Here is a 21,758-nt window from a genome sequence, read left to right as displayed (position 1 = left end):
AGCAGCAAATATTGCAGAATAGCAAATATTGCTGCCTGATCCTTTCTCTGGAAGCTTCATCCCAGAGGGGCAGTTGCCTATATGAGGTGTCTGTCGGCCCCTACTGGGAGGTTTCTCCCAGTCAGGCTACACGGATGTCAGGGACCCACTTGAGGAGGCAGTCTGTCCGTTCTCAGAGCTCAAATGCCGTGCTGGGAGAACCACTGCTCTCTTCAGAGCTGTCAGACAGGGATGTTTAAGTCTTCAGAAGTTTTCTGCTGCCTTTTTTTCAGCTATGCCCTGCCCACAGAGGTGGAGCCTAGAGGCAGTAGGCCTTGTGAGCTGTGGTGGGCTCCGCCCAGTTCAAGCTTCCCAGTCGCTTTGTTTACCTACTCAAGCCTCAGCAATGGTGGACTCCCCTTCCCCAGCCAGGCTGCCACCTGGCAGATCAATCTCAGACTGCTGCGCTAGCAGTGAGCAAGGCTCCTTGGGCGTGGGACTCACCAAACCAGGCACAAGAGAGAATCTCCTTGTCTGCCAGTTGCTAAGACTTTGGGAAAAGTGTAGTATTTGAGTGGGAGTGCCCCATTTTTCCAGGTAGTCTGTCACACAGCTTCCCTTGGCTAGGAAAGGGAAATCCCCCAACCCTTTGCACTTCCCAGGTGAGGCAACACCCTGCCCTGCTTCAGCTTGCCCTCCATGAGCTGCACCCACTGTCCAACAAATCCCAATGAGATGAACCAGGTAGCTCAGTTGGAAATGCAGAAATCGCCCGTCTTCTGCATCAATCACGCTGGGAGCTGCAGACTGGAGCTGTTCCTATTCGGCCATCTTGGAATGCCCCCAGAAGTTTCTTAAAAAGTTATACATACACCAACCATATGACCCAGCAAAACCCCTCCTAGGTACAAAATAAATGAAAACATGTTCAAACAGAAATGTGAATGAAAATGTTTATAGTGGCTTTAGTCATAATCTCCAAAACTGGAAAAAATTCATATACATGTCATTTAACTCACGAGTGGGTAAACAAACTGATGGGGCTTGGGACGCACCACTGTAAAACATGACTGTAGGAGACCAGAATAGGCCACCCCAATATATGACTATTTTGCATACTGATTACTTTGAGCTGGTTATTTTGAGAAACTGCAGACACAGCATTAGCTCTGAAAAGTTGCCCTTTTGTCAAAGAAATTTGCATCTATAAAGAAAACCTCCATTGGTAAGGGTGTCTCCCTCTCTGCACCAGGAAGACAATGATGGTCATAGGCAATGTATCACTAAACAAATTACTAGTTACTTATAGTAATTAGTAATTACTATACAATGGAGAAGGCATAGACTTTAATCTGCATAACAAACCTTACTTTTATTTTATGGTGCTTTTCTTGGCCATCTCTTCTTAACCAGGCATTTCCCCACACTCTTCTTTCTTTGTTTCGGAGAGCAGAGGTATTGAAGCCTGAAGTCTAAAACTTTTTTGACATCTACTCTAGAAATTTACTAATTTCTCTAGATTTTCTCTTACATATGTATAAAATGTCCATGCAAATAAACTTGTTTTTCTCTTGTTAATCTGACTTTATTAAAGGAAGGTCCAGTTAAAAATTATGAAGGGGTAGAGAGAAAATTATTATCCATTTAGCCATTCTCTATTTTGATTGAAGAATTTAGTCCATTTACATTTAAATTAATTATTGTTAGGTAAGGGCTTACGATTGTCATTTTGTTCATTGTTTTCTGAGTGTTTTGTAGTTCATTTGTTCCTTTCTTCCTTTCTTGCTGACTTCCTCTGTGATTTGATGATTTTATACAGTGGCTTTCATTCCTTTCTCTTTCTCTTTTGTGTATCTACCATAGGTTTATGTTTGTAGTTACCATGGGGGCTTACATAGGACATCTTATAGTTGAAACAGTATATTTTTAGACGATAACAACTTAATTTAGATCACGTAGAAAAACTCTACACTTCTACTCCCCCTAAACATTTTATGTTTTTGGTGTCATGATTTACATCTTTTTATATTGTATATCCATTAATAAAGTATTATAGCTATTATCATTTTTAATTTTTTTCTCTGAACCTTTACACTAGAGTTAAAAGTGATTTATATGCCATCACTATAGTAACATTAACAATAGTTATTATTGGGTGTTCAGATTATACATCATATTTCTGTATCTCTATTTGCTAATTATCCTACAATGGACATATGGAATAAGAACAAAGTTATAAACTCCTTTTTATCAATATCACCAGTTTTGATGTATAAATAAAATCTTAGGACAAGAGGGTATCTTAGATCATCTTATCCAACAGATTTAACAGACGACTAAAACAAAGCCAATGCATTTAGATGACTTCTCCAAGGTACACAGGGAAGCAATTAGAATAATTAAAGGGAATACAAACGTATTATAAAAATACTTTTACATAACAAGGACTAGAAAGAATCAACAAATAAAATAAAAAGATATTAATTTTTAAATTATGTTCATTTTATTTCCAGGCTGATAATAGAGATAAATTTGTAGAAAAGATGTTATCTAGGCATGAGTATACCTTCTGCTTCTTGTCTTCCTCTTCCCACAGTGGTAAATTAGATGGACACGAAGCCATGCCTACACATTACAACTTAGCAAAAAATTATCAGAACAAGAAATCCACATATATTCTGTAGTTGTCTCTACTTGAGAAAGGGAATTTCCATTCTTTTGCAAATGTTAAAATGATGCTAAAACAATTTTGAAAGCATTTTTTAAAACTTTAATCCATTGCATTCTAATAATTGAGTGTGCATTGAGAAATAATTTTTAAATGATTTATACTTATCATCCTTAAGTCCCACACAGATGAAGTAAAGAAAATCAAAATCAAACAAGTGTGACTACTTGTATCACAGCATTTACACCAGTTGATGAAAGAGATTTCTTGACCCAAAGAACATTAGAGTTGTTAGGAAATCTAAAAGATCCACTCATCAATCTCCTATGTATTGCTTCATTAAAAAATTTCCAAAGGAAATTAAGTGCTTTGTCCTAAGTCTGGTATCACATTAGGGCCACTCAACAGAAAGCTCCTGATACCCATCTAGGGTTCCTTCTAGTGCACCATGGAAGAGCAAGAAGCCACAAGATAGAATGGAAAAACAGGTTTTGCTGTAGAGGGCCAAATAGTACTCTCTACCTTTGTATGTACTGGTTGAAAACCATGGTTATTTTTATCAGTGTTAACGTTACCCAACTTGGCTTGTAAAAAATCACAGCAGATGATGTTTCTTTTTGGTACAGAGGAGAGGTATGTCTCAGTGTAGGTTCGATAAATTATTTTTTACTACCAAGTAAACACTGTTTTACTTTTGATACATTCTAGATATACTAGTATTGATAAATGATACTGCTGTGCTTGGAGCCACTCTTTAGCAATATTTGCAGTCAACAACCTGGTTCATATACTAAGTGGAATGGGAGTGGGAAAAGGAGAGACATACTACTAATTCAAACTCCCAAGTGTATCAAGAATCTACTGGAATTTATTAGGGTCAAGAAGTTGCCTGAAAGACCCATTTAAGGTTATTCTGAAGATAGACGGATACCCATCTATCTTCATAGATACCCATGCCTCAGAGATTGTTCTTGAACTGGATCAGCATAATTCAGTGCCATCTCAAGATATGCAGCATAATTTTTTAATAAAAATAAATTTCTGATGCAGAAGTAATTGGTTCCAACTGCCTTTTAACAAGAAAGGTATTTAGGAAAGTATTTAGAAAGAAGAAAATAAAAATAAACTATAATCTCACCACACCAAGACAACAATGGCTAAAATTTTGGTATATTTCCTTCCAGAATTTTGTGTGTGTGTGTGTGCAGGTATACATTTGTGTGTGAATTTGCAAACATTTACTTAAATACAAAATTAGTACATAATCTTATTTTGTAATTACCTTTTTTCATGTCAGCAAACACAGATTTTCATCATTTTTAATGTTGAAAAAACCTCTGAAGATGGCTATTTAATCTGATAACAAATTTTTATAAATCAAAAAATTACCTAATAACTGATTTACATTATTAGTTGCATGATAACTATTTTCTTTACATAAATATCTGAAAGTGAAATAACTAAATAAAAGTATATGTGCCTTTTAAAATTGTTGTTTATATGAAAAACTACCCTCTAGAAAGATTGTGCCAACCTATGCTATCTTTGGCAATAGAAGAAACTGTCAGCTTCCCTACTCCCTTGTCAAGATTAATTATTATTTTTTTTAGAGATGGGGTCTCACTATATTGCCCAGGCTGAAGTGCAATGGCTATTCCCAGACGTGATTATAGCTCACTGCAGCCTTGAAATCCCAGGCTCAAGTGATCTTACCACCTTAACCTCCTGCATAGCTGAAACTGCAGGAATGCACCACTATGCCTGGTTTAGATATTATTTTTTAAAACAAATATTTTTCATTCTGAAAGTGAGAAATTGGTATGGTTTTTATTTGTGTTTTTAATTATTAGTGAGATTGAACATTTATTATATATTTATTGGTTACTGGGTTTTTTTTTTTCCTTTGAAACTTGACTTTGTCGAATTTTCTATATGGGCATTGTTATTGTATGTATAAGAATCTTTCCTCACAATAAGATATACACACGAATTCTGATAGGCACCAGAATAATGGCAGTGCTTAAATGTAAATTCGTGCATCCCTCCTCCCAAAAATCACAAGATCAAAAAGAACAAATAAACCATACATGACCCAGGAGACAGAATACTCCAAACTTAAAATTACTTAGAAGTAGAGGAGAAAATACTATATTCCAACAGAGGTATTATTAGATTTCCTGCTGCCACTACAAGATGATTGATGTAAGGAATAGTGGGAGGGCAGTCCTAAGATACTCCATGGAAAAGAGAAAAGATAAGTAGAGATCACAGACAAGTCACAGGCAAAATCACTCCCCAAAAGAGAAGGTCCAATGCTGTATTAGTCTGTGCTCATACTGCTATGAAGAAATACCCAAGACTGGGTAATTTAGAAAGAAAACAGGTTTAATTTACTCACATTTCCGTATGGCTGGGGAGGCCTCAGGAAACTTACAATCATTGCGGAAGAGGAAGCAAACACATACTTCTTCACATAACAGCAGGAGAGAGAAGTGCAGAGCAAAGGGAGGAAAAGCCCCTTGTAAAACCATCAGATCTCATGAGAACTCACTCACTATCATAAGAACAGCATGAGAGAACTGCCCCCATGATCTAATCACCTCCCACGAGGTCCCTCCCCCAACATGTGGGGATTACAATTCAAGATGAGATTTGGGTGTGGACACAGAGCCAGACCATATCATTCTGCCTTTAGACCCTTCTAAATCTTGTCTTTCTCACATTTCAAAACACGATTATGCCTTCTCAACAGTTCCGCAAAGTCTTAACTCATTTGTCCATAGCCTCATCTGAGAAAAGGCAAGTCCCTTCCACCTATGATCCTGTAAAATCAAAAGCAGATTAATTATTTCCTATTAATAGATACAATGGGGGTACAGGCATTGGGTAAATACACCGATTCCAAATGGGAGAAATTGGCCAAAACAAAGGGACTCCAGGCCCCATGCAAGTCTAAAATCCAATGAGGTAGTAATTAAGTCTTAAAGCTCTGAAATAATTTCCTTTCACTCCATGTCTCACATCCAGGTCATGCTGATGCAAGAGGTAGGCTCCCACAGCCTTCAGCAGCTCCAGCCCTGTGGCTTTGCAGGGTACAGTTCCCCTCCCAGAGGCTTTCATGGGTTGCTGTTGAGTGTCTGCAGCTTTTCCAGGTGCATGGTGCAAGCTGTTGGTGGATCTACCATTCTGGGGTCTGGAGGATAGTGGCCCTCTTCTGACAGCTCCAGTAGGCAATGCCCCAGTGTGGACTCTGTGTGGGGGCTCGAATCCCATATTTCCCTTCCACATTGCCCTAGCAGAGGTTCTCCATGAGGGTGCCACCACTGCAGCAAACTTCTGCTTGGACATCCAGGCATTTCCATACATCATGTGAAATCCAGGTGGAGGTTCCCAAACCTCAATCCCTACCTTCTAAACACCTGCAGGACCAATACCATGTGGAAGCTGCCAAGGCTTGGGGCTTGCACCCTCCGAAGCCACAGCCTGATCTGTAGCTTGGCTCCTTTTAGCCATAGCTGAAACAGCTGGGATGCAGGGCACCAAGTTCTAAGGCTGCACTCAGCAGGGGGGCCCTGGACCTGGCCCATGAAACCATTTTTCCCTCCTAGGCCTCCAGGCCTGTGATGAGAGGGGCTGTCACGACATGCCCTGGAGACATTTTCCCCATTGCCTTGGTGATTAACATTTGGCTTCTCATTACTTATGCAAATGTCTGCAGCTAGCTTGAATTTCTCCCCCGAAAATGAGTTTTTCTTTTCTATCACATCATCAGGTTGCAAATTTTCCAAGCTTATACACTCTGCTTCCTCTTGAACACTTTGTTGCTTAGAAATTTTTTCCACCAGATACCCTAAATTGTCTCTCTCAAGCTCAAAGTCCTACATATCTCTAACGCAGGGGCAAAATGCTGCCAGTTTCTTTGCTAAAGCATAGCAAGAATCACCTTTATTCTAGTTCCCAATAAGTTTCTCATCTCCATCTGAGACCACCTCAGCCTGGACTTCAGTGTTCATATCACTATCAGCATTTTGGTCAAAGCCACTCAACAAGTCTGTAGGAAGTTCCAAACTTTCTACATCTTCCTGTCTTCTGAGCTCTCCAAGTCTCTAGGAAGTTCCAAACTTTCCCACATTTTCCTGTCTTCTTCTGAGCCCTCCAAACTGTTCCAATCTCTGCCTGTTACCCAGTTCCAAAGTTGCTTCCACATTTTTGGATATCTTTATAGTAGCACCCCACTCTCTACAGTACAAATTTACTGTGTTAGTCCATTCTCATGCTGCTATGAAGAAATACCCCAAACTGGGTAATTTATAAAGGAAAGAGGTTAATTGACTGACAGTTCTGCATGGCTGGGGAAGCCTCAGGAAACTTACAATCATGGCAGAAGGGGAAGCAAACACATCCTTCTTCACATGGTGGCAGGAGAGAGAAGTGCAGAGCAAAGTGGGGGAAAGCCCCTTATAAAACCATCAGATCTCATGAGAACTCACTCACTATCGTGAGAAGAACATGGGGGATCCACCCTTATGATCTAACCCCCTCCCCCAACACGTGGGGATATCAATTCAGATTACAATTCAAGATGAGGTTTGGGTGGGGATACAGAACCAAACCCTATCAAATACTAAGAACTAAAATGATAAAGACAAGTCTGAAACTTTGTAGATCACAGCACTACTTACAGGGGACTTGGCAAAACTGGACATGGCAGTCTTGAAGACAAAAAAATGTTTGGAAGATTAAAAACATAAATCGAGAGAGGGAAGCATCATTCTGAGATGTGGAGGTGAAAGAAAAGAAGTAAGAGAGGAAAAGTAGTGATTCTGCACAAATAAAAGAGAATCAGAAGACATGCCAACAGCTCCACTTCCCAACCACCACAAAGATGCTATTCATTTAAAAACTGCATTTTACTATACTGACAGAAGAGAATAATTTCAAACCAGGAACCTCTATAAAATACCTAAAATTAGTAGAAATCAGAACACCTCTATTCAAAGCTACTAAAATTTTTTTAAAATGCAAATAAACATATTTTACCTGATAAAAATATTCCCAAAAAACTCCAAATCTGAAGAAAATTGTAACACAACACTCCAAATAAAACTAAATACCCTCAAACATTTATTTGGAGTATTAAAAAACACGTAACATTAGAAATTCAAAAACTGTGAATAGAAATTGTACAAAAAGAGGAAGAAAGAGACAAGGTTTAATTTAATGCAAGAAAAAAGTTGAAGAAAATAAAAAGAAAAACCTCATCAGAAATGGAGAATAAATTACAAGCTGCCCAAAGTAAAGTATTTTCAAATGCAGAAAGGCAGGAAAATAAGAAAGATAATAAAAATGAGACAATAAAGAAGTAAAAATGGGTCACAGAGAAAGTGGTTGAAATAGAAGACTGGCAAGTAAGAGCCAGGAAAATTGGAGTCCCTGAAGAAGAAAAACAATACTTTATGAAAAGAAGAGAAAACATAAGCAGACATAAAAAAGCCCCTTGTGGGCCTGGGAAAATTGATTCAGAATGGCTAACTCTGAGAATGCCTGTCTTTATTTTAAAGGAGAGTAAACACAATTAACATGACTCAACAACTACAAGAAAAATGCTTGAACACATGTGCCAAGAGATAAGAGTGTTCACAGCAACATAGTCTCAAATGGTAGAATGTTCAGCAATAGAAGAGATGAATATATTGTTGCATATTCAGACAATGGGCTACTATACAGTAGTGAAAAATGAATGAGCCATAGCTACCCACATCAACATAAATAAATCTCAAATCAATGTCAAGCAGAATAAGCAAGTCTCAGAGGAATATATTCAGTATTATCTTGCATATTTAAAAGTCATAAATAGGCAAAATTAAATGATATACTGCTTAGGGATGATAAATAGGCAATAAAACTCTGAAGAGAAGCAAAAGAATGACTAACACAAAGTTGGGAACCATGGTTACCTCTTGGTGGAGAGAGTGGAAGATGTTTTTTGTGAGGGACACATAATATGTGTCTAATTACTGGTAATATTTTATGTCTTAAGCTAGGTGTTGGATATACCACTGTTTAAATTTTACATATACTTTAAACAGTTGTATTTATGATATATTTCACCATTAAAAATCCACAGTAAAGTATTGTAGTGGAAACTTCATTTTGTGCTACCTTCTTCTGGGATGCTAGGCAAATAAAATTTGAACATTTAAACTAGTATCTCTTGGAAATCAAAAACAAAGCAGGCAGACTCCACGCCTCAGATTTCTGAAGCTGGGTGAGTGATTCTGAGTGTGCTATCTGCTTTGGTTGTTTAAATGACAGATCTTCTCTATCTGCCACGAGAAATTCATTTATGAAGCCAGAAGGCCCAAGCTACATTAGACTAATAAGGTGTCTGTGTGTCTCATCTTCTCTTTCCTTGACTTTTTGTTGCAATTTCACAACTCCTGGGAGGACAGCTTTCCACTGGCACCTGTGTGTACCAGCATAAGTATCTAATATATTTTAGTGGAGGATTAATTTATATCATACTCTAAACCAGCTGGGCCAACTGTCTGATTTACAGATCTGTGAGCAGGCTGCTAAATAACTCCACCAAGCTTAGAAGAGTGTGTGTGTGTGAGTGAGTGTGTGTTACCTATCAATAGACAACAGACAAGTCATAGACAGTGATGAAATAGGAAGATAAATATGTAAGCAAATGAGAAAGAATATTTTGATGGGATTTTTAATGTGCATTCTCATATGAACTCTAAGTATAAACAACCTAACCCAAATTCTTTCACCTCAGCTATTCTTAACATTTATTTAACTCATGTAAATTATATCTTTACGTTTTAAATGTATATTTCTTCAGACTGGTTCTTTTAATAGCAGTCACCTCCTTATATAATTATGTATCTGTGCCATAAAATTCCTGTAGTCAGAGACTATGTTGTTGTATCTACAATGGCTTTCCCTCACAAACACATGGTACAGGCTTCCCCTCCCCTAGAGCAAATTGGGTCTCATTTCCTAGCCTGTTAAAACACAGTACCTCTGAGTTCTAACTCTTCTGTAGGAAGTAGATACCTGCTGATTGTACCTATTGCACTCCCTTCCCCCTTTGCCACCAGAATCTATTTTTGTTATGGGGAACTGATTTCTCCTGGTCCCGGTGGAGCTGGCCCATCGTTATTGACCACAGGACCAGGCACATGATCCAGCCCTGGCCAATCAGACTCTTCCATGACCTGGCTACAGTGATGGGCTCAGCCATGGGAAATAATCATTGCACACCAAGCTGATCATATTCCTCCCTGAGACTGATCTGCAAAACCTATCAAAAAGACTTTCTTCTCACCCTAGAGTTTCTACATAGATACAATATGAGTCTGCCTTCGAGTACCCCTCTTGTTCATCACCTGACAATCAAGTGACCAAGAGATACAAAGCAAGATTGGCCTTAACAGTGTCATAGGAGCCCTTAGATCCAGCAGGCCTGAGGCAGGCCTCTACCCCATGCCTATTCCACCATAGGAGTCAAAAAATCATTCCTTTTATTTCTAAGGGATCTAAATTTTATTTGTTTCTACATAAAAAACTACTATAGCATAGTGATGCTAAAGGCCATTAGCACCACTGATGCAGCGTGGCATAGTGGAAGGTTTGTGGAATGCAAGATACTGGCTTCAGAGGGACCAGAACAATGGTGTTTTGTTGCAGAGAAAATGAAATCTGCAGCAATCTGGGTGCCCAGACACTGATGTGGGTGTGCAACAGACCTATATTGAATGAGGCAAGGATAGCCAGATTTAAAATCATACTTCTCAGTCTCTTCCATTTAAGAATTCTTTCAATATTTGCACACATAATATCTTCACTGCCAAATCAATAAAATGTCATTTTGATATGGACCTGTGTTGAGAATTTTCTGTTTCTCATGTAGCATTCTTTGAACTGGTCAGTGGCTCCACCCTGGAAATAAGAAACCCAAATAGAGAATATGGGCCCTTCTGTTCTCCTCCATGTTTTCTGAAGAGAATAGAAAACAGCGTCACCTAAGGAATGAAAACTTAAAATGCCTCAGAAACAAGAGCTCACTGAGATACAAAGAGAGAGGATGGAAAGATATTAGGTTTGGCCGTGACTTTCAATTAATGTAATCCAGATGTCGGTCTGCAATCTAGATACAATTATCTTGAAATTCCTATTCCACTATTTGAAGAAACATCAAGATTTCTGTGAATTTCTGGGTTTCTTATGTTCTCACAGTCACCTGCAGAACTCCTTCTGGTTTTGGATCATCTTCTCATCTTCCAATCCAGAAAGGGAAATCAGCTACCTTTCATTATTTCCATACCAAACAAAGAAGCAAAAGCAGAAATGCTCACAAAAAGTTTTGTGTGGGTGTGTTTCAGTCCATAAACATAAAATGTACATCACTGTTCTTCAAAGTCCTGCATCACTCCACAGAGCTGCTTACCCTTCCCCCACCTCTCATCCCATCTCCTCAACCCACAGCCCTATTCAGTTCAAGAGCACAGCCAGCCATCTATCTCCCTGCTTGCCCTTTATACAGCTAACCCACACTTCTCAGTATTTACCCCTGAGAGTTTAGCAAATGTTCTCCTACACAAAGCAACCAAGAATAATTTTGGCTTTCAGTGTTAAGATAATAAGGTTATCACCATGATACATTAAGAACCAAACAGAATGGAAGTGTACCCAGAGGAGTGCATTTTCTCTGTGTCCCTGAGCAATGATAGATTTGCAGGAGAGGCTAAGGGCTCATGGGATGGGGTAGACCATCTGCTCTGAGGACTTACATCTATAGAGTGTGCACCAGAGAGGGTCCCAAAAAAAGAGTCCCCAGGCAATGCTCCCTGGAGCAGAGAATGGTGCTAGACACCCCTGACACTCAAAGACAGAAAGAGAGCCTGCCCTCTGCTGGGGGCTAAGAGTGGTGTCTGAGTTTCCAAGACTGAAACTGTCTTCCTATGCAATTTGCAGGTCTAGGCTTGTTGATCCTGTTTTCTACTCACTGAATCTTTTCCTAAAACATCATAGGCGCTGACGATGGCAGGGAAGGAGGAGGGATAGCTTAAGCTTAACCTGTGCTTAGACACGCTTTTAAAAAGGTATTATTGGACATGCTTTTTAAACGCATTAGCTACAGTGGATCTCATGTTGCCCATATGCCAATGATGGGAAAAGAAAAAAAATCATATATGCCAATGAAAGCTATCTCAGCCCCTTCTTGGTCTCATTCTGTCTTAAGTGGGTTAAATATTCAGGCAATTCAAAGTTTGAAATCTGGAGCAGGGCTGAATTATTTCTTCTTCGGATGTCTTCCTTTATCCTTTTTCTCTCAAGATGGTGTCTGTGAAGGAGAAGTTGCATGGCTGTGTAGAGAATTGGAAGGAAGGACCTCAAGGGCTGTGGATCTTCTCCATGAAATTGAGTGGCTTATCCTGTGACTGGAGGTACAGTTGGTCCCTAATGATTCTTGAGGCATAACTATGACACCCTTTACTGAAGCCCTTGCTCCCTGTCTCAGACTCTAAGTGGAAATCTCTGCCATTTACAATCTCCTAATCCTGGCTCTTCGGTTCTCAAGACTTTTGTGTCTCACCAAGGCAGGCAAGAACATGGAGGTCCCTTTCATGTCATTTCCATACTGTAAGACACAGAAAACTAAGGGGCCCTGGCTCATCAAGTTTCTTTATAAAAACCCCCAAGCAGCCATTTTTCTAGCTGCAGATGGCTGTACTAAGTTGAAAGTCTCAGCAAGACCATCTTCTCACTGAGTTCCAATAAGGAAGAAACAAAATTCTTCGGTGTCAGCCTTATCCTCAGTTTATCTGGAGTTTTTGCCTCTTTTTGCCACACTTCCCTTCCCACGCCCAACCCTGGCTGAGGCACAGAGGAATGTAGTAGTGGGTCCAAGACAATTCGCTCCTGGAAACTGATAATTCATTCATCTGACATCTTTTATTGAAAATCTACCATGTGCCAGGTACGCTTCTAGGTTCTGAGGATACAATAGCAAACAAAACGATTTCAGTCCCCTGCAGTTTACGTTCTCTTCATGGTGGAGAGTGAAGAGCTGATATATACAAAATACAGGCCATGGTCTGTTTAACGTAAGTACCAACAAGAAAAAATAAAGCTGAAAGGTGTATAGAATGTGATAGAGGTAGATTTCAGCCAGTAGATCACATATAATTAAACTGGAGATGACTCAGCTATTCTCCAGCTAATATTTATACTATAAAGGTAACTATAGACTATAGATGCCTCAGAGAGAGAGAGAGAGAGAGAGAAAGAGAGAGAGAGGGAAAGAGTGTGTGATGTTGTGTGGGAGGGTGGGAATGATGACAGGGTGAGAGATCCAAACACTGGATACCTAAGAAACTCTCCCTTCTAGAGAAGAAAAATGTTGAAGGGGTGGCTCCCAGATTTTGCAGCAGCTACAGTTAGTACACATCTCATGAAAAGAAAAGGGGAGAGGGGAGAGAAGTATGCCTCTGAAGTTACCAACTCAATCGGTCATCTGTTTATAGAAGGCAAAGAAGGAGCACAGCTGTTGGAGACAGCGACTCCAGTTCTCCTGGGCCAGCTGTGGAGCCATTCGACAGGCAGTGTTCTGGGTGTGTGGGACCGGCATCTTCAAGCAACCCACATCCCAGCAGATGTGCCTTGAGAAAACAAATTCCTCCCAATCCTGATTCAAACCAGTGCCAGGCTGGTCACCAGCTGGAGGGCTTAATCACTGGGGGCAGGCATTGCTAGAGAACCAGGAAATGTTTAAAAACCAGAAATGATCTCAGAAACCATCCAGTCCAAATACCTCAGTTCAAATACATCTCTCTAGGAACACACAGGAGAGATAAGGGAGGAAGGTGGTCTTGGGAAGGATTGAAAAAAGAGGAGGTGTTAGTACTCAGTCTTTCTTTAAAAAAAAAAATTATTTCAATAGCTTTTGTGGTACAAGTGGTTTTCTGTTACATGAATAAATTGTATAGTGGTGAAGTCTGAGATTTTAGTGCACACGTCACCCAAGTAGTGTACATGATACCTAGTATGTAGATTTTTATCACTCACCCCCACCCACCCCTGCCTTCTGAGTCTCCAATGTCCATTACGCCATTCTGCATGCCTTTGTGTATTGATAGCTTAGCTCCTATTAATAAGTGAGAACATACAGTATTTTGTTTTCCATTCCTGACTTACTTACTGAGAAAAATGGCCTCCAGCTCCATCCAAGTTGCTGCAAAATACATTAGTTAATTCTTTTTTATGGCTGAGTAGTATTCCATGGTGTATATATACCAGATTTTCTTTGTTCGCTCATCTGTTGATGGGCACTTTGGTTGGTTCCATATTTTTGCAATTGTGAGTTGTGCCGCAATAAACATACACATACAGGTTTTTTTAATGTAATGACTCCTTTTACTTTGGGTAGATACTCAGTAGTGGGATTGCTGTATCAAGTAGTAGATCTACTTTTAGCTCTTTAAGAAATCTCCATACTGTTTTCCGTAGAGGTTGTACTAATTTATATTCCCACCAAGCATTCAGTATTGAAGGATGAACAGCAGTTTGCCAGACAAACGAGGAGGTGATAGGCAGGAGGAAACATTATCACAATAAACGCACCAAAACGTCATCTCCCTGGATTTGCCCTGGCCAGCCTACCAGACCCCTGAGTCCGTCAACCTATCCTGGGGATGCCAGGGGAAAGCTCATGGTTCCTGCATGCCAGTCCTTTAGCTCTGCAGTGGTCATCCCTGCTATGCTGCATAAACAGGACAACACACATAAAAAGAAAATGACAACATTTATCAACAATGTCAGATGACATAACAAGAATGGTCATTCCATGACTCAACTCCAAGTGAGCAGTGAAGACTTCAGAGAAAAAAGAAGTTATGTGGTTTCTCCAACCTCCTTTGCTCCAACCTTGGTAAAGGGGCCCTCCATTCTCTGCCCCTGTAAACCAGCTCACCAGGGAGGGAATAGATACAAGTGTCTTCACCACTTCTTAGCCCTTCTTGACAGCCAGGAATGATCTTTATCAACACAGGTGCAACTTTTCAATGACTGCAGAATTTTCCAGTGTGAGGCTTTTAAAGGGATGGAGGAAGCACCAAAAATAAGTAAATGCCTAAAGACATAGAGCTACAAACCAAAAAATCATGGATTCCAGTAACAACCCTGGACAAACTGAGTGACCATAAGCAATTCCTCCTCCCTCTCTGATGCTTGGTGTGCACATCTGTAAAATGAGGAGGTTAGTAGATTACCTCCGAGGCCCCACCAGGTCCAACACTGAGTGGGTTCATGTTTGCGCTACAAAAACACTAAAAGTACCAACATCTTTTGTGGCCACAAACTCCTGAACTTTGGATTTAATTGCCATTTAATTCTTATTATTTTGTGTGATGCCACACCCCTGGAATGTCACACAGTAAGCATCTGAAATGATTGGCCCTACTTATTCCTGTTTATCAACGCTTAGGACAAACAAATCCCATAGCAACAACACAGGCATTCAAAATAGTTTTGACCTTTTGTCAGAAAAATATTCTAATTATAAGCACACAATGTAAGTATAATGCTCTTACCATGTTACCCTCAATTGAAGCACCTATCATAATTCAAACTAGTAAGATACTTTAAAATAGATATTTAGGTTCGGATCTGACTCAAAATGACTGTCTCTCATGGTTTACATTGACTACAAAGGGAGTTAACTGGTAAGATGTACGTGTTTTGGGGTGCCCTCTATGTGCTTTTACAAATTTTTTTTTCTCTTTGATGATTTAAACCACATGTCAAGATATTTGAAGGATTATTTTATCAGGAATTCTCCAATGTGAAATAAATACCAGGGAAGAGCTCACAGGTTTATGCAAGATGTATATACACACACACACGTGTACAGACAAACACACAGACTCACAGTCGGGTGTAAATCATCCCTTGTCCTCCAGCAGCTGGTCTGCCATATTGATAAATAGGATGTACTGCATTAATTTAATTCTGAATTGCTGAAACATAGTTTGGGTGCAAACATAAATTTGGTAGAAAAATGGAGTGTGTTAAGCCTTTAACAAATGAGTGTTTAATGACTATTTGTGAAAAAAAATCAGTAATGGGAAACAAAAACTTACAAGATTTGGCAAAGTTATCCTCTAAGTTTGCAAAGCCTGAGAAATATTTAAGGGAGGCAATGTCATATCATACTTCAAATAATGCCCTTGAAAAGCATTTCTGTGACAGACTCTGCCAACATACTAATGGAGCTCTTGCAACTGAATGAGTTCTGCATAGTGACTCTAAGAGCTGCAAAACATATGCACTAGGTGATGCTTCATTAACAACTGTTACATATTTTAACTCAAGAGTCTGAGGTGACAGTTGCTTTTTATCTTTTGCCCATTCTGATCATCAAATATGAAGATCAAGAGTGCTGTCTTGAGAAGGGTTCTGAGGTTGCATCTGAGATCAGAGTCCTAGTTGATTGTTGATGTCTGCTGTGGGGGAGGGAGGCAGGAGTGGGGGAGGGAGGCAGGAGTGGGGGAGGGAGGCAGGAGTGGGGGAGGGAGGCAGGAGTGGGGGAGGGAGGCAGGAGTGGGGGAGGGAGGCAGGAGTGGTGACATGTGCACATTTCACACATCCCACAGGTGTCCATAGTCTGAACCACTATGCACAGTGCTGTAAGCAGTCTTCCTTTCACACAGTTCCTATCACAGTAGCTCCAGATAGCACTGTATATCAATTATGGCATTATTTTAAGTCTTGTATCAATTGATTACATTTTCTAACTGCCTCACCTCTTCCCTTTCTCACTTTCCTACTTAGGTCCTCAATTTCTTTTCTATTGCTCCCTCTGTGTAGGTTATTAGATCTCCTCACTGTTCTTCTATAGTCCTCAACCATTCCCACCTGCCCACCTCTACTCATGCTATCACTTCTTTGCTGGCCTGGATGGTGGTCTGAGCCAGTCTCCTCCTCAGAGACTCAAATAGAACATCCAAAAGTCTTTTGTAGCAGGCAAGTTGCTGATGCCTAATCTTAGCCCCATTTCTTCAGCTTTATGCTATATATTCTGTGCTGAATTATCACATTCTTATTTTTATGTTGATTTATAGCCATTCTATGATTGTTTCAAGAGAGTTTTTTTTTTCCTCTTTTCTGTGAAAGTGGATGTACCATAAAGATAAGTACCACATCTTTTAATTTATTGCATCTTAACTAAATAAATTACTGACCAGGCACAGTGGCTCACACCTATAATCCCACTTTGGGAGGCCAAGGCAGGAGGATCACTTGAGGCCAGGAGTTTGAGACCAGCCTGGGCAACACAGCAAGACCCCCATCTCTACAAAACATAAAAGAATTATCTGGGCATGGTGGCTTGCGCCTGTAGTCCTAGCTGCTCAGAAGACTGAGGCTGGAGGATTCCATGAGCCCAGGAGTTCGAGGCTACAGTGAGCTGTGATCACACAACTGCATTCCAGCCTGGGTGACAGAGCAAGATCATGTTTCCAAAAAAAAAAAATTAGTAAACATTTTAATATTTTGCATCATTTTATGGCTGTTATGATATAGCAACAAGAGCCATATATTATTTTTAAATATTCTATTTTTATCCTGCATTACATATTTAAAAAAGAAGGAACAAAGTATATTAACATTTTCTCTGTGCTTTCTATGCCCAGACACAGGGCATAGAATTTGCATTATCTCATTCAATGTTCACAACAACCTATGAAGAAGATATTATTATTAATCCACATTTTCCAGGAGAGTAAACTAAACTCAAAGAGAGTAAGAGACATGCTCAAGGTCACACAGCTAATAACACAGCATTTCTGTTGTGCTTCACAGTCTCTCTTCTGACACAGTCCAAAGAAGATAAGTGCCTTTTATTACAGAAAAAATAAAAATTCGTCCAACTAGAGAGGTCCAGAATGTTGAAAGAGTCAAATATTTTGAAATTCTACATTGGCTAGTGTATAAAAGTGGTTGTGCTTCTCTAACAAAATACCTGAAACTGGGTAATTTATAAAGAACATTTTTTTATTTCTCACAGTTCTAAAGGTTAGGAAGCCCAAGATCAAGGTACTAGCAAGCTGGGTGTCTGGTGAGGGCTGCTCTCTGCTTCCAAGATGGTGCCTTGTTACTACATCATTCAGAGGGGACAAACCCTGTGTCCTCAGATGGCAGAAGGAACGGAAGGGGTGAAAAAAAACAAACTGTCTCCATTAAGTCCTTTTATAATGACATGAATTCATTCATGAGGGTGGAGTTCTCATGACCTAAACACCTCCCAAAATCCTCCACCTCCCAACACTGCTGCATTGGGGATTAAGTTTCCAACACATGAACTTTGGGGGCTGTATTAAGACCATAGCAGCTAGGAATTCCCCTTTTTACATAAACAAGAGAATATCATCACATTATTGTAACACAATAGAGGGAAAGCTAATGCTACTGAATGGACATTTCAAAAATTAAGCATCTACTTCTTTCCTCAGGGGCAAGTAGACAGAATACATTTGTTCCATTCAATCATTTCTCATGTTGATATCACTTTTCTCCACTCCCCTTAGACAGTCCTTTCTGGTTTTATTATTGCCTTTCTTATTCTGTCCTGGCACCCACAACGAAAGTAGTCAAGAAATGAATACAAATACACCACAGGCAGAAGCAGCCATAAGGCCTTCTATATTAGTTTTTGTTGATGAAAAATAAAAAGCCTCCTGTAGTGTATGGTTTTATTTACGTAAGATTTATTTTGGAAACGGAAAAACTATAGAGAAAGAGAACAAATTAGTGGTTGCCAGGGGCTGAGGGTAGAAGGAGGACACTAGCTACAAGGGGGCAGGAGAGAACTTCCTGGGGTGATGGAAGCACCCTGCCATCTTGATCGTGATGGTGGTTACATGATGGTATTCACTGGCCAAGACTCATTGAACGGTACACCTAAAAAGGATGAATATCAGTGTATGTAATCATACTTTACTCAATTTGGTTTTAAAATTAAATTAAATTAAAAAGACAAGTAATTTGAAACATAAAATCTAGCAGCAGTAAGAGCGCACAGATATGCTTGCATGTGGGTATATGTCACTCACCTATTATAAAATATATTTAAGTTTGGATAGGTATCTAGTACATGGATTTATATTTTTCTCAATAATTTAAGACCATCAAGAGCATTTAAATTAGATTGACACAAGCTCTTGTAGAATTGAGAGGGTTCTCAAAGAAATTGAGATCACAGGCTGAACCTTTCTCTACTAGTTGGAACATCAGTAAAACATTGGTATGATGGATTCTTCTTCGAGAAGTTAACTTCTGCTGACATCTTCTCCGCTTACATTTGTCATTAAGAAGTTGCATGTAACTAAGAACCTGGATTTCCATTTCCTAGGAAACAAAGTATTCCAGGAGTCCTAAGCAAAAGCAATAATAATTACAAATAAAATAAGCCACATAAGATTATTAAACATATGACCTGTCAAAATAAGGAAATGATGGCCTAAATACTGCAAACTAACATTAGTACACTACATATCAGAAATTGGTTATTGTGTTAATCAATTTATTACTACTATAATAGTATAATATTACAATATTCATTGATTACATTACCAAGAATGTTTAAGAAGAATAAGGCAGATCAACCTTTAATTTTTTTTACTTCCGGAGAGAATTAAAAATTGCTTATGTGTTAAAATGTACACATTATTAATAATAAAAATGTACTATATACACTAATAAATTTCATGGAAGTATATCTAACTTCTCAGTATATTTTTAGACAAAAGTTCTCCTTTGGGCTTTTATTATCCTTATTTGTAACCTTAACCAAAATATTTATGTGCTTAGTAACTTTAAAACCATGAACGTTAATATTAACCCATCTAAATTTTATGGTAAGAAATTTTAAATGTCTCAGGCTACCAGTTGATTCTGAAAAAACAGAAACTGTGATTATTACCTAATTAAAATAGCTGCCTGCCAAATGCAGAAAGGTCTGACTTCGTAAATGTGTTCTTAATTCTACTGTTTCAGTAGAAAATAAAATATAAGCAAAAAAATATAACTACTCAATGGCCTTAGGCCTTCACTTCTAAACTAGGTGTGTTTGTTTTTAAACAAAAGAAGCAGATAAGAATACCAGCTCATAGATTTAAATGTCATTTGTGCATAATAATGAGCACAAAAATCTAGATGCATTTCAAATTGTAGTATCAATCAATAGTCACACTCTGCCTGTTTTTAAAATTCTAAACAAATTCTTGAATAATAATTAGATTTGGCTATTGTTAGGTTTTACAAAGACAAGTAGTGTCTTCCTATAAGGAGACAGTTTGCTGAAAGAATATACATGCCCCCAGTGTTAAAATATCAGTCGGCTCAGAGGGTATGTACTGAAAATTGATGGGCTGAGCAATGAGAAAGAACTAAGAATCTTCTTGAGTTTCTCAGTGTTGTTAATGGCACCATTTCCTAAAATGTCTAATCACACTGCTTTCAGTGTGGACCTTTGGAATCAATATAGCATAGTGTTTTTGACACTATGCTTCACTGTGGGGCAAATAACTATGGGGCATTTTAAACTCTTTGTGCCTTATTCATAAAATGGAGTCAATGGACAGCCCATAAAATCACTGTGAGGACTAAATGAGATAGCACACATAATGTTCTTAGGACAGTGTTTAGAATACAGTAGGCAATCCTTAAGCCTTTTTGTCGGTGGTGCTATTGCAATGCTAGCTATTGTTTTTTGGAGCATTTACTATTTTCCAGAAACTAATATACTTTGCTTTTCTTTATCTCTACGAAGTAGTGTATTAGCTCCATTTTACAGATGGAAAAACTGAGTTCAGAGAGTTTAAGTAACTTGTCCAAGGGCACATCAACATAGAAAGCCTGAATTCATATCAAGATCTGAAATCAGAGCCTGAGTTCTGTTCATTTTTACACTCCAGCAACATGACTCTTCATCCTTCATCTTCACACATTGGAGGGAATAATCAAGATGTTCTTTACTTAAAACTAAATAAATGAAGTCAGCGATGCGTGAGTTTTGAAAGAATCAACACTTAAAGTCTTAGAACACACGTCCTTAATTCCTATTAAGAATATCCTAGAGAATGAATGAGGGAGGGATGTGGAGGGTTAAATAGTTATGTAAGATGAAGCACATGGGTTTGAGAAGTTTTGGGTACTACAAATCAGCAGGGTAAAGTTGATATTCATTCATGAACTATGTTTCTTCACCTGTTCTACAAACTAGCTGATTTTCTTGAATGGAGAGATTATCTCCTGGTACCCTGGAATGGGGGCAGTCTAAGTGATTTCTAACCCTATAGCTGTGTGACACCTTGAGGGCTGAGACTGTAACAGGGGGGTAGAGGGACGCAGAACAAAGAGTTGACATCTTCTTACCTTTGTTGACTTGTTTTTAAAGTGCCATTAGACCTACTTTTACACATCATTTTGCTCCCCATCAAGTTCGATTTTAGGTTTTTCTTTCAATTGTTTATATTATTCAGCAACCATTTCAAATTGAATGCTATTTGAATCGTATTTGGAAGTCAAGAACATCTTCCAAAAACTACTTGTACATAGCTAGAGGGGCAGATGCTAACTGGTGACTTCTACAAAGCAGAGCCCACAGGCATATTAAGCCTGGAGAAATGGAGGTGAGATGGTGCTGCAAAATTACGTCTATAAAGCAAGGGGATTTAAGGGATACCAGAAGTAGAAATGTGATCCTAGTATAAATGAAAGACACAAAAACTACAGCTGCAATCCCATTTGTATCTGTCTCTGGCCAGGCCTACGCTTTGCTCCTGATTGTGCATTGTGATCTCAAAGTATTAATTCCTGATTTTCATTAACCATTTCTCAAATGTGTCCCTGTTATTTTGAAACCTAGTTTTCTAAAATACGAGCATTTCTAGACTGCTCAAAGGGAATGCCTACCTCTCTGCTTTAAATGGGGTAACAGATATAGATGTGTTTTCAGCTCTTCAGAATCAAATATAGTACAAACACTGGGTGTATAAAAAAGAAAGTTGCAATTTATTCTCCATGAGTCAGATAATTAACC

General features: G+C 38.9%; 1 long non-coding RNA gene across 6 annotated transcripts in view; it reads right to left on the bottom strand.

Annotated features, from left to right (window-relative positions):
* Positions 1–21,758, bottom strand: part of LOC129526638 (uncharacterized) — a 422,067-nt gene that overhangs the window by 164,310 nt on the left and 235,999 nt on the right. The window contains exon 7 of one of the 6 annotated variants that reach the window (XR_010130750.1): positions 18,262–18,616. The exons of the other annotated variants lie outside the window; for them this stretch is intronic. This is a non-coding gene — a long non-coding RNA (uncharacterized lncRNA). Of the gene's footprint in view, positions 1–18,261; positions 18,617–21,758 lie in introns of those variants that run through there. 6 annotated transcript variants of the gene reach the window in all.

Source organism: Gorilla gorilla, chromosome 15, assembly GCF_029281585.2.
Source record: "Gorilla gorilla gorilla isolate KB3781 chromosome 15, NHGRI_mGorGor1-v2.1_pri, whole genome shotgun sequence".
Classification (NCBI taxonomy): domain Eukaryota; kingdom Metazoa; phylum Chordata; class Mammalia; order Primates; family Hominidae; genus Gorilla; species Gorilla gorilla.
Note: the sequence above shows the minus strand (reverse complement) of the source record. Positions and strands in the feature narration are given on the sequence as shown.